Source organism: Bidens hawaiensis, unplaced genomic scaffold, assembly GCF_021521415.1.
Source record: "Bidens hawaiensis isolate Kalapana, Puna unplaced genomic scaffold, B.hawaiensis_p1.1 tig00006773_1, whole genome shotgun sequence".
In the NCBI taxonomy this organism is placed as follows: Eukaryota; Viridiplantae; Streptophyta; class Magnoliopsida; order Asterales; family Asteraceae; genus Bidens; species Bidens hawaiensis.
Genome location: NW_027491462.1, coordinates 1,012,754 through 1,027,907, shown reverse-complemented (window position 1 = coordinate 1,027,907; position 15,154 = coordinate 1,012,754). Strand labels below are relative to the sequence as shown.

The following is a 15,154-nucleotide window of genomic DNA, read 5'->3' as shown; positions in this document are numbered from 1 at the left end:
ACAATGTATAAAACATATGATTACCCCTCTGTCTACGTGGCAGTGCAGTAACATGACAGAATAACTAGCAAAAGTAGGTTATTTCACAACACACCGCCTAATACAATATAGTCCCGCTAAACAAACCATAAAAACACAAATTAAAATTCCCTCTTTCATTTATGAATTTAACACAATATATTTTCTAGCTAGAGGGGAACAAGAAGTTATAGAAAGACAACAATACCCATTAGCAAATCAAGCTGAAGCCGAATCCTTCCAATGGCAATACATCCAATAGGGCTCATAATAACATCTTAAGCAACACACCCACCACACCTTATCCTCCCTCCTCTCCTTCCCAAACAAACCATTTCCCATTTCCCATTTCTCTCAAACAAAACATAATGGACAACAATAACAGCAACAACCCACCACCACCGTCCTCCACCGCACCACCACCACCACCATTCCCTCAACCGCAAACCTACCAACACCTCCTCCAACAACAACACCAACAACTCCAAATGTTCTGGAACTACCAACGCCAAGAGATCGAACAAGTCAACGATTTCAAGAACCACCAGCTCCCCTTAGCCCGGATTAAAAAGATCATGAAAGCCGACGAAGACGTCCGCATGATCTCCGCCGAAGCGCCCATATTATTCGCCAAGGCCTGCGAGCTCTTCATCCTCGAACTCACCATCCGCTCGTGGCTGCACGCCGAGGAGAACAAGCGTCGTACCTTGCAGAAGAACGACATCGCCGCGGCGATTACACGGACCGACATTTTCGATTTCCTCATGGACATTGTGCCCAGAGACGAGGTTAAGGATGACGTCTCGGTGTCTGGGAGTGGGGTTGGTGGTGGGCTGCCGTATTATTATCCGCCGACGATGGGTGGTGGGGTGACGATGGGGCGGCCGGCGGTGGATCCCACGGGGATGTATGGGCCGCCGTCGACGGCGTGGCAGTCGGTGTGGCAGGGGGGCGATGATGGCTTCCATGGGAGTGGTGGCAGTGCCGGTGGTGGTGGTGGTGGTGGTCAAGGGGGTATTGATGGTCAAGGCCAAGGGTAAGTTTGTCCTTTATTTGGTTTTATTATTATTATTATTTTTTTTTTTTATTTTTTTTTTGTGAGGAAGATTGTGTTTTTGGGTTTAAGTTTGAATCTTTTTGTTCTGGGTTCCTCAAATGTGTGAACTTTTGGTTTTATTATTATTTTTTGTGAGAAATATCATGTTTTTGTGTTAAAGTTTAAATCCTTTTGTGTTTTATTATTATTCTTATTGTTGTTGTTGTTGTGTTTTTATTGGTGTATTTTTATTGTGAGAAAGATTTGTGTTTTTTTGTTAAGGTTGAAGCTTTTTCTGTTTTGGGTTGTTGAAATGTGTGAAGTTTTGGTTTTATTATTTTTTTTTGTGAGAAAGTTATGTTTTTTGTGTTAAAGTTTGAATCTTTTTGTGTTTTGGGTTGTTGAAATGTGTGAAATTATGGTTTTTATATTATGGTGTGGCTGTAACTTTTTAATCTTTTTGGGGGGTAATTAGAATTTGAGCATTTTGTCATCTGATGGGTGTTTGGGATTCTTTATTTTAATAAGTTAATAACTTACAAAAGTGTAAACTTATTAGCAATCCCAATTATCCTGATACTTTTCAAAAAGTTAATAATTTGGTTAAAATAAGCCATCCCAAATACCCTCTGAATTTGTGTTGTTGATTATGTTCATCAGTTTTTTGGCTGCAAAATCTTGATTTCCTCGTGTGATTGTTCTTATGGTGAAGTTGTGTTCTATGATTCTTTTTCTTTATTGGATGGTTTTAACTGTGATTATATTCAATACTTGTTGATTTTCTACATGCTATTGGTCTTTGCTCTTGACATTTTAGTTTTAATGCATTGGTATGCTCTTTTAAAGTTTGTCTTTTTTGGTTTTTATTATTTTTGTGAGAAAGATTATGCTATTATGTTGAAGGTTGAATCTTTTTGTGTTCTGGGTTGTTGAAATGTGCGAAATTTTGGTTTTTTATGATGGGGTTGCTCTAAATTTCTAATCTTTTTCGGGGAATAATTAGAATTTGAACATATTGTCATCTGAATTTGTGTTCTTTATTATGTTCACCTTATTTGTTGCAAAATCTTGATTTCCCCTTATGTGATTGCTGTTATGGTGAAGTTGTGTTTAATGATTCTTGATCTTTCTTTGTTGATTGTTTTACTGGTGATTATGTTCTACAATTGTAGATTTTTCTTTATGCTATTGTTCTAAATGTGAAATTTTAGTTATAATGCATTGGCATGCACTTTTAAATATCAATGGAGCCAAATACAATCTATGTGTTCTTCCTATGATAATAAGTGATAATAACTCTTTACAGAGAAGAGTTTATATATGAAATTTTTCTATATTTTGTTTGGTTGATGGTGTTTAAAAATATTTTATTATTTTTGAAAATGAAAGTTGCAATCTTCAGGATTGTAACACATCCAAACACCCAGTTTCTTGTTTGCAAATATGGTCATTGGTAAACAGTTATTTGCCTAACATCAACTTCAGTTTGGTAATGCAAATGCTTACTGCCAACTGACTGTTTTGAGTGTGTTTAGGATTGCCTTGTTTCAAAAAAACAATAAACAAAAGAACACTAAATTTTACTGTGTATGGTTGTTGTGGGTCCCAAGAAATGAACACGAGAGACTACGGGTCATGTTCACTTGATGTAAAAAGGATGAAACCCGCAAACCAAATGAGTAAAAGATGAAATCTTTGATATTTTGTGCGTTTTTTAACAGTATTCTTCATCATAATCTTGTATGAATACTCGTTTTTAGCCATGAAAAAGCAGGTAATCTTGTGTTCCTTTTTTTGCTTTATTGCAGCTAAAAGCCGAAGATTATGTGACTGGCGGGTTTCTGTTTTTGCGGGTCTGATGAAGATCAGATTGGTTGTGTAGTAACTCCTGCAAGTTATGATATGACATGAACAGGGTGTTGCTATACGTAGTGTAACTAGTTTGAATGATTTTTAGTGTTAGAAATCTCTGTATAAAAACAATTATCAAACGTTGTGCAGTTGGAATGAAGTTTATACATTATGTTATCATCAAAATTTAGGGTAAAATACAGGGATTGCTCTGGTTTCTCACCTCCGTGTCCTCGTTAATCTCCCTTTTGGTCTTCTGTTTTAGATTATAATCTGATTTCAATAATTCAGATCTGTTGGAATCCAGTTAGCAAGTCGAAAATCCGTTAACACTTGATGGCATTTCTTTTTATCACAAAGCAGAATGGTGGCAAATTGCAAATTGGTCTTGCTGATATGGACTAGGATTTGAATTTGGTATGTTTCATGTGAAGAAGGTTCAATATTTAAGTAAAGGATTACAATGAATCATTATCACTTGATTTGAATTTTAATTATTTTATAATGCCCTTGTATTTCTTTTTGATAATCTGATAAAGCTTGCAGTTAAATAATTTGGTGCTACTAATTTTACCTTGAAGAGCTCATGCCATGCATATCTTTTACCTTGCTTCGGTTAGACTACAAAGTGTTTATACTTTTCTGTTTAAATCCGTATATGTCAAACATACCTTGTCATTCGTGTACTTTTACCTTTTAGATAACTGTTATAAGCGAGCCATGCAATCCATTTTTTAAACATGTCCACGTTAACGTAAAAATAAATGACACATATGAAAAAAGATGGGCTTATTTGTAAACGATTCAATAGATAAACTAATAAGTTGCAATCGATCTCTCGGTCCAATGATATGTGAGCGATGGTCGAGGCTTGGAGACTTATGGTCTCATATTTGAAACATGAGTTAAGGGGTTTTTCTATAGCGATGGGTTTCCTCCTTAACAGTGTTTTGGTGAGTCAGACCTGGAGCGTTAAAATCAGTATGAAAAGTTGACATTACATATTAAAAAGATTTACCCGGGTTTAAAAAGGAAAAAAAGAGAAATGGTAATTAACAATTTGAGTCAAGAAAAGAAGAAACTAGTGGCAATTTCCAAAAGAGCAGCGGACGTCGTCGTATTGCAACTGGGTATGTATGTATGTATATGTATAACACCGTAACTTACATTACAGGCGTTGGTTTCTGAACAAGTCGTAAACTCTCTCAATCACTTGCAGATCAGATCAATACAATGGTAATCGCCTCCCTCATGATTTATACACTTAAACCCCCTTCAATTCTTCAATTTTAATCTCTGTTTTACAATTTAGGGTTAGTTGCTGTGCGAATGTAAATTGTTCATTTTTTGGACAATTAACCGAAACCAAACGCTTTCTGTAGAACCCAAATACCTTGCATTTGATTCAGCATCTTGAATTTAGACATTTTGCTTTTGGATTCGATGTTGATTCTGGTTTTGGTACTTAATTTACTCGTAATAGTTTTCTGTTTGTGAGAATTTTGCGAAGCAACCTACGATAACCAGAAATTGAATCAACTTTAAGGGTTATATATACTACTAAAGATTCTTATTCTTATTACCTTTGTAGACTACATCAAAGCGTTTAGCTGATAGAAAGGTTTGAGAAGAACATCAAGAAACGTGGCACCGTTCCAGAAACCGCATCGAAGAAAAAGGACTCTTACCCTGTGGGACCCATTGTGCTTGGTTTCTTCATATTTGTTGTGATTGGATCCTGTAAGTATCTCTTTTTGAACTTTGTCAAAATATGTTTATGTATGTTTGCTAATCATGAAATCGAAGGCATTTCAGATAACCAAGATGTTATGGAATGAAACATATGCTTATTATTAAGCGATATTAGATAGAATTTAAATAATTTTATAAGCACTTGCACTGCATGTTGAATGTTTTTTAAAACTTAAACCTGTAGTATAATTTGATTCAAGCCATACGGTTTTCTTACATTTAATTGTTTTTCAGTTGATTGATGCAAGAGTATTTTGTTGTTTCAATATTATTAATGTTATTTTCCTCATCAGGAACTTTAGTTATAAATAAAACCAAGTACATGCTTGAATGACCTCTCGAATGACTTATAAAGTAATATTCATATGGACTGCATTCATATATTATTATATATATATATATATATACAAATAGCAACTTATGTATGCATCATAAGTTGTATTTTGGGCTTTATAAGGGGGTGTTTGGGATTCCTTATTTTACCTCCTTATAACTTTTCAATAAATTAATAAGTTACAAAAGTGTAACTTATGGAACTTTTCCTCTCACAATATAAGCAATCCCAAACACCTTATTACTTTTCAAAAAGTTAATAAGTTATAAGTTGATGAAAATAAGCAATCCCAAACACCCCCTAAGTTGTATCCACTTTTTGTTTTTTGTTTTCCTTTTCTTTTTATCTTTAATATTTTGACTTTTAACCCAAAACTTTTACATCTTTTACAATTTAACCTCAACACATTTTACTTTCAACTTTGTTTCTCTATACTTTTTATTTTTTGCGAATTTTTAATTTTATGTTTTGATCTAAATTTTGAGAGTTAACACGTCGCATTGTGCGTGTGTGGTTCAACATTCTAAGCATATTTTTCCCCATTTAACAGCTTCGTCGCAACGCGTGGGTTCTAGATCGACTTAGTTATTGCTTTCTGTCTTTTACATTTAACTTGCATGGTTCAACGTTTTTAGGCTACCTTTTCATTCGGTTTTATAGTGTCATTTTTTATTTTCTTTTTATACAAGTTTTTTTTGGTATTGGTGGTCGCTGGCGTGGTGTGGCATGGGCGCTACTTGATATGGTTTGCCGCAGGGGGCTTAATACTAGTTTAATACATTGACCATTGGAATTGAAATTGCGCCCTTAAAAGTCTTGTTTTGTTTTGTCAATTTGGTGGCTTCATTTGTGACTGACTATGTGTTGCTTTTACCAGCTTTGTTTCAGATAATTCGCACCGCGACAAGTGGAGGCATGGCTTGAACCTTGAATCATGAACCATAGCGCCGCATGTGACTAGGGTGTGTTTGTTTGTTTTTATGGTTAAGAGGGGTTAAGTTGTCTTTTTATGTAAGTTAAGCATATCGTACTATGTTGAAGAATTTGTTGGTTGACTTATGAAATATTAAATGACTGAAAAACCCTATACTTGAATCTCTTCGAAGCTGCCGGTCATATTAAATGATCGTAGCTTGATTTTCCTCTAATCTTATATGTTTTTCTTTGATCATTGGCGATCCTTAGGAGAGAACCATTAAGTGGTGGTATTTATGACCCACCTTATGTGCAAAAGGTCATGTTGCCAGCTTCCTTCGAAAAATAACAAAGGTGAGTCACACCATCTCGGGAAGGGCCTTATCGACAATCCTTTGAAGTCGCTGGTGTAAGGGTCTACGTAAGTAGCATCTTTTAAAATGGAAGCAGAAATAAATGCAATGCTTTTAACTCCTTTATAATCCGAATCAATGATTCATTTTCGTGAAGTTAAGAAATCGAAGTAAGCAAGCCTAGATGTTTCAAGTAATCAGCTTTTGATTCATGCTTTGGACCAGTGGTGCAAATACGGGTTAGTTAGGTTATGTGCTAACCGAAACCGATTTAGGACAAATGGTCAAAATATGCTATTGTCAATAACTGGGTTTTGAGTGGGAAACCCTTTTAACATTAAAAGGTTAGGTTAATAACCGAATCAGCTAATCGGTCGATTCGGTTATCTTTAGGATTTGCACCTCCACTCTAGACAAGTTGTACCAAGTTTTACCGGATGCTAAGGAACCGAGCCCATTGAAGAAGCAAGAACCACCAAAAAGTCCAAAGATACTAGCCTTTTGAGTTGCCAAAGCGAATTTCAATTGTCAAAAACACTTTAATCACTGTTTACTCAACAAAAGTATAATATGTAATACTTTAGTATAATCTTTAAACACTTTTTGGATTACATCGAAACAGAAGGCAAGTGGGCAACAAGTTGCGCCGCTACCCCTTTTTGAATCGCAAAACCCAATCTTTTAAAAACTATATTTGCTGATCTTGGAGTCATAACATTACTATGCATGACCCGCTGAACACGGGTAAGTAGCTCCACAGCTTCAGGCGCGAGGAAACCAAAAGTGTCAAAAGCAAAAGGAATAAATACATGTTGGTTGTCAAGACACGCCTTTTCATGTTTTGCCACCTTACCTGAAGCAGCTTTTAATGCGGCTTGACCGACCGCGAAACCACTACTCCCTAAGCCCACCAAAGGAGAAACCCCTGTTAAATCCACACACACGTGCTTCCCTCATATCCATCCAAACACCAAAATGTCAGCCAGTCGAAGAGATGATCTTCCCTCCAACGGGTCAGTCAGGAAATTCACAGGTGCTTCTTTCTTAACAGAAATTCCAGCTCGCCTGAATATATCAAAGAGCACATTCCTAACCAGATCGTGTCGGTACTTGAACCCCGGGAGCTCTTTACAGTGCACCGCATGCTCCCCATATGAGTCTAAACACGCTTTACGACAAACAGGACATATCTCAACAACCAGAAATAGAGGAATCATAAGGCGATATTTTGTTAAAATTTGCATTTTGTTTTTATAAAAAATAATACATTTTTGTGTATGAGACACCATTTTATTATATTAAAATCTAATTAGGTGTTAAGAAAATGTAAAGCCGTACACATGCAAAGGAATGTATAAGCATGGTATATATTTTATACTAGGTTAGGTACCCGGGTCTTGCACGGGTTGGACAACTTAAATTCTGTAAGTGATAAATATTGTTAAATAAAGTTAAGTAATGCATTAAATAAGTACGAAGTTAAATTATAGCTGCTATTCACAAACTTAAAAATAAATCAGAAATCTATAAACACTTCTTTCGATACAACATTGGATGATACACTAAAAATATGGCAACAACTAAAGGAAATTAGTATTATGAGAACATAAACGGTACAATCGGAACAATACAAACCAGTCATCAATAGAAGAAAGTTTTCGATAAGTCGAAGAATGTACAGTTAAAGAGAATCAATAAGGTTTTGATCTATATGGATAGAAAGAAAGAGCTTACGGTTACAAGGGAAAAGAATGCGGGTCGGATTCAGTTAAAGATCCACGTGTTTTTAACAATAAACCCGCTGAGTAAGTTTTAGGAGTTAAAATGTTTCATATGTGTGTCAATGTTTTCTTATATATATATATATATAAACGATATAATTTATATTAGACAAGTTAAATAATGAAAATGTTTTATAAATAAATATAACGTTTTTAAAAAATATAAAATACGTTTGGTAAAAACAATTAGAGAAATCATTAAACAAAAAAATATATAAAAAAAACTGTAAAAAGTATGTATAGTTAATGTATAATTAATATGAGAGAGAAGTAGAAAAATATAGTAAGAATACATAAGAGAATGACATGTGGTAGAAGAAAATTTTTATTTATGATATAGTATAAATTATTTATCATACACATCTTATGAATACTTTATATCTACATAAAATATATATGGTTTTATCCAAAATATTTGAATGCATGCTTATTTTTATTTTTAACTACATTAGCTTGATGACAATGTCTTTTCCAAATACTCCACTTACCAGCTCTCTTCTTAATGTAAAAACAACATTTGTCTTTAATAACATTACTTGTATTTAATACACAAATATTATTCTTTCTCCAAATATTAGTGTCTAGACAATATCTTTTATTATTTCATCCAAAATAATACAAGTCTAAAGATTAGCTCCATATAAGAATAAATTATCAAATAGGCATGCTTAACTCATAATTTTCTAGTAAAGGAATAGGTAAAAAAGACCAATCAAAATAGGCATATTCTGTACAATAGAGACATCCCTCTTTTGGCATCAAATACGCCCATGCGGATTTCAATGCAACTACTGATTTACCCACGCGCTGCACGGTAAAATTGGTCAGCAAAACCCGGGTGCTGCAGTGACGAATCAACGCGAATGCAGTCAATAGTAGCTACTTCCGTTACCGTATTGGAACTAAAACAAAATGGAAACAAAAAAATAAGAATAAAAGTTGAGGTAGTCCAATGGGGTAGCGTCAGTTGGTCCCGGACGACAACAGCTAGTCAACGCGAATTTAGTCAGTATTAACTACGTTCGTTATGGTACTGGAACTAAAACAAAACGAAAACAAAAAATAAAAACAAAAAGTAAGGTGAGCGAATGGGGTGACGTCGCAGTCGGTCCCTGACGCTGAGGCAGTGACTCTAGGACACTCGTATAAAAACAAAAAGTAAGGTGAGCGAATGGGGTGACGTCGCGTTTGTTTCGGGTTGGACCCACCAACCCGCGAATATGACTATTTTAACACCCCTAAATTAGCAAGGGCCATTACAAGAATATATGACGAACCAAACTGATACCATCCTATCAATAATGGTGCCATGACAATTCCAACCGAATGAAATCGGTACCAACCGGTATCGCTACTATCGGTTACCGTTGATATTTATTTTTATGGTTGTCGATCGATATAAAACATCTGTTGACATACTTCTGAGCATACAAACATATTTTATTTTTTGGGTTTTCTTTTTCAGTTGGTATACCGAGTGATAATACCATATAGATAGCGTAACGAATAAAACCGATACCATAGATTTCTCGCGACTAGCGGGGAAATTCTACTAGTTATTGAATTAAAGGGCAATGAGTCAGTACAGGTCCAATTACCCGAACCCTTTTATGCGTTTCAAAACTGAATATATTAATATATTTGAATGTATATTATATGGTATTAAATAATATAATAAAATAAATAGTATTTAGTTGTTAGAAACATGAAAATATCAAAATTATCTAAACGGATAGAACCATGGTTGTATATTTTATATTTCAAGTGATTTCCTCATCCCCAACGAATAAACCTTTTAAACCCATATTAACTAATGCATTATTCATTAATTCTTGGGCCTGTCTTATAGTCCTTGTCGCATTACGTGCCTGCCAGGATCATAAAATTAAAATGAATATTTTTGGACGAGTTGGGATCTGGGTCAAAAACAGTTTGGGTTGACCCTGCTTTTGATTCGACCGATAAATAATTGGGTGCAAAAGGTGATGCATGCAGTTGCAGGTGTTGTTGTGTTGCATGTTGTGGGTCACAAGCTTTCTTTAATGGAGAACGACAACTTCTGGCAGCGATTCAATTGATCAAGAGCTCATCTCACTCACAAGTAACAATTAATTAAGTTGGTTTAGTGCATGCATGGGTAATCAAGTCTACTTACTATGCATGGGTATATGTGTTTTATTGAATACTACGATAATAACCCGTGTTACACACGGGTGAAAAACATATCAAGAAACAATATAAAATGTAAAAAAACATATTCAATTAACACAAATATTTGACATAAGTTGTTTACCGGCAGATATTAAAAAAATGTTAAACTTTGTCAATAACATAAATAGAAAATACTTTATAAATAAATAATTCAGTGAATATAATTCTAACAATAATTAGAATAATTAATATCATAATTACATTAATAAGTTACAAAAATATAAAAGTCAATATCATCGATTAAAATTTTATTGTGAATATGTGGAAAATAGATTTATGGAAGGTTGATGATATGGAAGCCTATGTGGACAACCTAGGTGAAGAACATGTGAACAAAATTATGTTGCTTTAATATATTAGTTAGATTTATTAAAATTAATTTGTATAGTATAATAATTTATAATATTAACACGAGATACCGTTTTTTACACATTTATTTTCGAAGGAGTGGAGTGATCGTACATTTTAAGTTTTTAGTCATGCACTCGACCAAAATTACGCTCGTGTTTACAGTCTGTCTTTAATATAAACTACTAATGCTCTCCATGCGCGTTGCATGGAGAAATCGGTAGCGAACCCGAATATCGAAAGAAGGATATACAAACACAAACGCATAGTCACAGCTATCATTTCAGCACAACAAAAGAAAAGGTTATCTAAATATCATAAGAAATTGGTCGTATATGTTCCGCTAGGGCTGTGCAACGGGTCGGAACCGCTAGAACCGGTTCGGAACTGAAAATGATTGAAAATTAGAATCGGAACCAGACCATTTAATAGTAAACTGGTTCGGTTTCAAAACCGAATCGGTTCTCACTGATCGGTTCTATGCCATAACCAATACGGTCCTTTATGTTATCACTAGGGCTAGCTTAGGGGTGTTAAATCTTGACACGACCCGAAATCCGATACGAAAAAATTATATGTTTTGGGTCAGCTGACGCTATCCGTTTTCTTAAACAGGTCAACCGGGATCCAACCCATTAAAAAGTTTGTTGACATGTTAATCCATTTAAAATTTTAAAGAAATTAATATTTTGATTTTAGAGATAATAAATTTTAAGTTTTAAAATTAAATACTTAAATTTTTAATTTTTCATATATCAATTAAATTTTAAAAGTAAAACTAATTTCTTTTTAAACTACTTTATCTACATTTTACTTCTAACATTTTTATTTTATTTGTTCTAACCATATCTATTCTTTGGTTATTTTCATTTGTTTGTTCTTATCTTAGGCTAAATATATGAACCTAAAGTTGTTAATCGGGAATGGGAGATAAATACAAAAAAAAAAAGATCTATCACAAATTATTAACAAGTTTTATATGAATAAGTGTAATTAATTAATTGCTTAATTTATTACTAAGTCCATAGGTATTACTCATATTTGTATATGAACACAAAATGGGTTGACCCGAACATGTCATGAATTTAAACGGGTCAACACGACACGAATAAATATATGGGCTGGGTTAGGGTTAAAGAATCTCAATACGCTAAAATGTTAACCCAAAACCAATCAACCGACACGATTGACATGCTAGGCTAGCTGTGCAAACTTTGCAAACTACAAGAATCAAAAATTAAAATTAAATCAAACCAGCAAAAAATTAGCAGCATTCAAATTTCAAAGTTAAAACTATACAAATTAAAAGTAGAATCAATTAAAAGTTTCCATCCACAAAAATGATAAATCTAAATAAAACCATTCTAACACAAATGTCAAATGAATTGCTGAAATAACCAATCTACAGTCGCAATTCTATTTCTCGGTTCTGTCAGTTCCGAACTATTTCTTGCTGACCTCTATTTTTGGCTTACTACGGTATCAATATGATACAGGCATTCGGTATGTCAACAGGAAGAGAAAACCCAAAAGAAGTAATGATATGCCAAAAGTATGTTGACATGTGTTATACATCAATCGAAAACCATAAATACGAATATAATTAACAACTACGGATACTGGTAACAATGTGTTTCAGTTGGGCTCGACATGGTGCTAATATTATTGGGACAGTATCAATTCAGTTCATCATGGATTCATGGTACCACCATACCGGTACTCGGTATAGCTTTTGACACAAAAGAATACTTTGTTACAAATACAACTGCGTTTCAACGAAACTTGTATGTTTTATTGCGAATACAAATTCATTTTAACAACGTAATGTAGATAAAAGTAAGACGTCATATGCGGTGTTGAGTGTATATAGATATTTAACACCTTTTAACAAATACACAAAGTTAACTTCAAGAATAAGACACGATATGTTAGAGTCACTCAAAAGCGAAATGTTAAAGAAAGAGCAACTCTTAGTACGTAAGATACCAAGATCGTCCAAGAATACAAGAGCTAGCTCTTAGTACTGTAACATCATCAACATTTAGTCGAATCCATAAAAGAGAGGTTTTGTTGTTATGTTAAATGTTATATTTAAAAAGCATTAAATTAAATAAAAAGAGAATCATTTGGGTATAAATTTCCCTTTTGATGATACCCGGTAAGTAATTAAATATGGATATATAAAAAAAACTCTCTCTCTCTCAAAGCTAGACTTTTTAGGCATTAAAAAATCATGATATATAAAAAAAACCCCAACCACTAGAAAACCGAAAAGGTATACAGCGTGTTTATGTTTTAAATTAGGTTTGTATGGATGATTTTAGGTTTGTAAATGAATTCAGCGAACACAAGCATGGCATGCTCATGTGTTTTTTTTTTCGATTAAAACAGAAAAACCCCCGACAAAAATGGCATGCTCATGTTTGTTCATTAGCTTTAACCAAACAAACCATCGAACATGAATAACCAAAGGAATGAGTTTTATTGTTCGTGCTCGCTCGTTAAGAAAATATAGTGGTCATCTATGTTCATTGTTAAATAAATGGTTGTTGAACATAAATAAGCATAAATGATGATTGAGCATAGGGGTGTTCAAATTCGGATATGCATAATTTGGATATCCAAATTTATGTTATGTTGAAATTTTGGATAGTGATTTCAATATCTTAATCCAAATTTTCGGAATGAATTCAGATATTAAAATAGATATCAAAATACCCAAAATATATTTATTATTTAATATTTTTTTTACAAGTTTTTAATAATTTAAATAGCTCGATTAAACCTAACGTGTTTCGATAAACACATCAGGCAACACCCAGTTTCGATTCGAAAGTCGCAACAACAGCCTTCGTCTTGCCTGCAATGGCAAGAACGGTAGCCTTTCCCTGTCAATAAAAGAACTATGGTGACGGCCATATAATTGCAATTATATGAGTTTTTTCCCAAACTAGTGTTGGTGGAAAAAGTATTTATCACTTTGGCGTTCTTTAAAAAATATTTACCAAACTAGTGTTGGTGCATTTTGGTGTTTTCCACTTATTTTGTATTCATCTTTTACTTTTAAATTTAATATTTCTATTTTTTATTTTTTTATCATATTTCTTATAATTTTTAATCTAATAAATCTAGCAACTTCTTTTTATATTTTTTTTGTCAATCAACGTTTTCTTATTTTTCTAGTAACTCGTTCTAAATCCTTTTTTTTTAATTTCTTTTCTTATTTGATTTCTTTTTGTCTTCAAATATTTTTTTTTGTCTTTCTGTTTAAATATATTCATTTTACAATTTTATTTTTTGGGTTTAGTTTTGTACAGTAGCGAACCTAATCGATATTGATCGAGTTTGGGTTAAATAGCTGCCACAATGTCCGCGCTTTACCAATGCCCAGGTTTTACTAATTTAAATTGTTTTTTATTTTATTTTAAATATGCGCGTTTTACGAGTTTATATTTTTTGTTTAGATCCGATATCTTAACAAACCTGACTTATACTGACCAAATTCGCGTTGAATAGCCGCCACGACTCCTGGTTGTTATCAACACCCGGGCTTTAGGGATCTTTTTTATATTAAATTTGATAGTTCTACGAATTTATTTTTAAGTTTAGTTTCAGCACTGTAACGAACATAGCCGATACTAACCGAATTCTCATCGAATAATCGCTGCAACGCATGGGTTTTACCGACTTTTGTTGGTGTTTTTCTTCAACATGAACATTTAAGCGAATCAAATTTAATTACACGTTTTCTTTTTTAATTACAAGAAAAGATTTAGAACGAGTTAGCAAAAACATATAAATGTTGACTGTTAAAAAAATAATAAAAAAACATTTTAGATTGATTGGACATAAAAATATATAATAAATATGATATAAAATTAGATAATAGATTAACCAAATCAAAATAGAAAGTAAAAATATATGTTAATTCGTAAAATGAATATAATTAAACAAAGAGACAAAAAAATGCATATATTTGAGAAAAAAAATCAAAAGAAAAGATTTAGAACGAGTTAGTAAAATAATAAGAAAATGTTGATTGATAAAAATATAAAAAATAAGTTATTGGATTTATTGGATAAAAAATGTATAAGAAATATGAAACAAAAATAAATAATAGATTAACTAATAGAAAAACTAGATTTAAAAGTAAAAGGTGAATAAAATAAATGAAAAACATCAAATGGAAAATACTTTTTTCCACAATACTAATTTAGTAAATATTTTTTAAAGAACACCAAAGTGGAAAATGTAACACCCATAAAATTTTGGTTCAAATTTGACAAATTTATAAAGATAAATGACCAAAATATTTATGAAATAAGTAAGGAGAATAATATGGTAAAGAGAAGAAAGCATTTTTATATTGAGAGAATAAGTAAGGAAATTTCATCCCACATGGAAAGTGGGAAAGAAATGGAAGCACTTTATAAGGAAGGAGTTTTTCATGGTAATGTTCTTATGTGGCTAACCACTCTCACCAGTCTTAGCGGAGGGTGCGAAGCACCCGACGCACACGTCCGCGAACTCGGACACGGACTTGGGCGATGGGCGT

The 15,154-nt window shown here is 33.1% G+C and overlaps 1 pseudogene; it reads left to right on the top strand.

Moving 5' to 3' along the window:
* Nucleotides 1-386: 386 nt before the first annotated feature.
* On the top strand, nt 387-1,058 carry LOC143633527 (nuclear transcription factor Y subunit C-1 pseudogene; annotated as a pseudogene).
* The last annotated feature ends 14,096 nt before the right edge of the window (nt 1,059-15,154 follow it).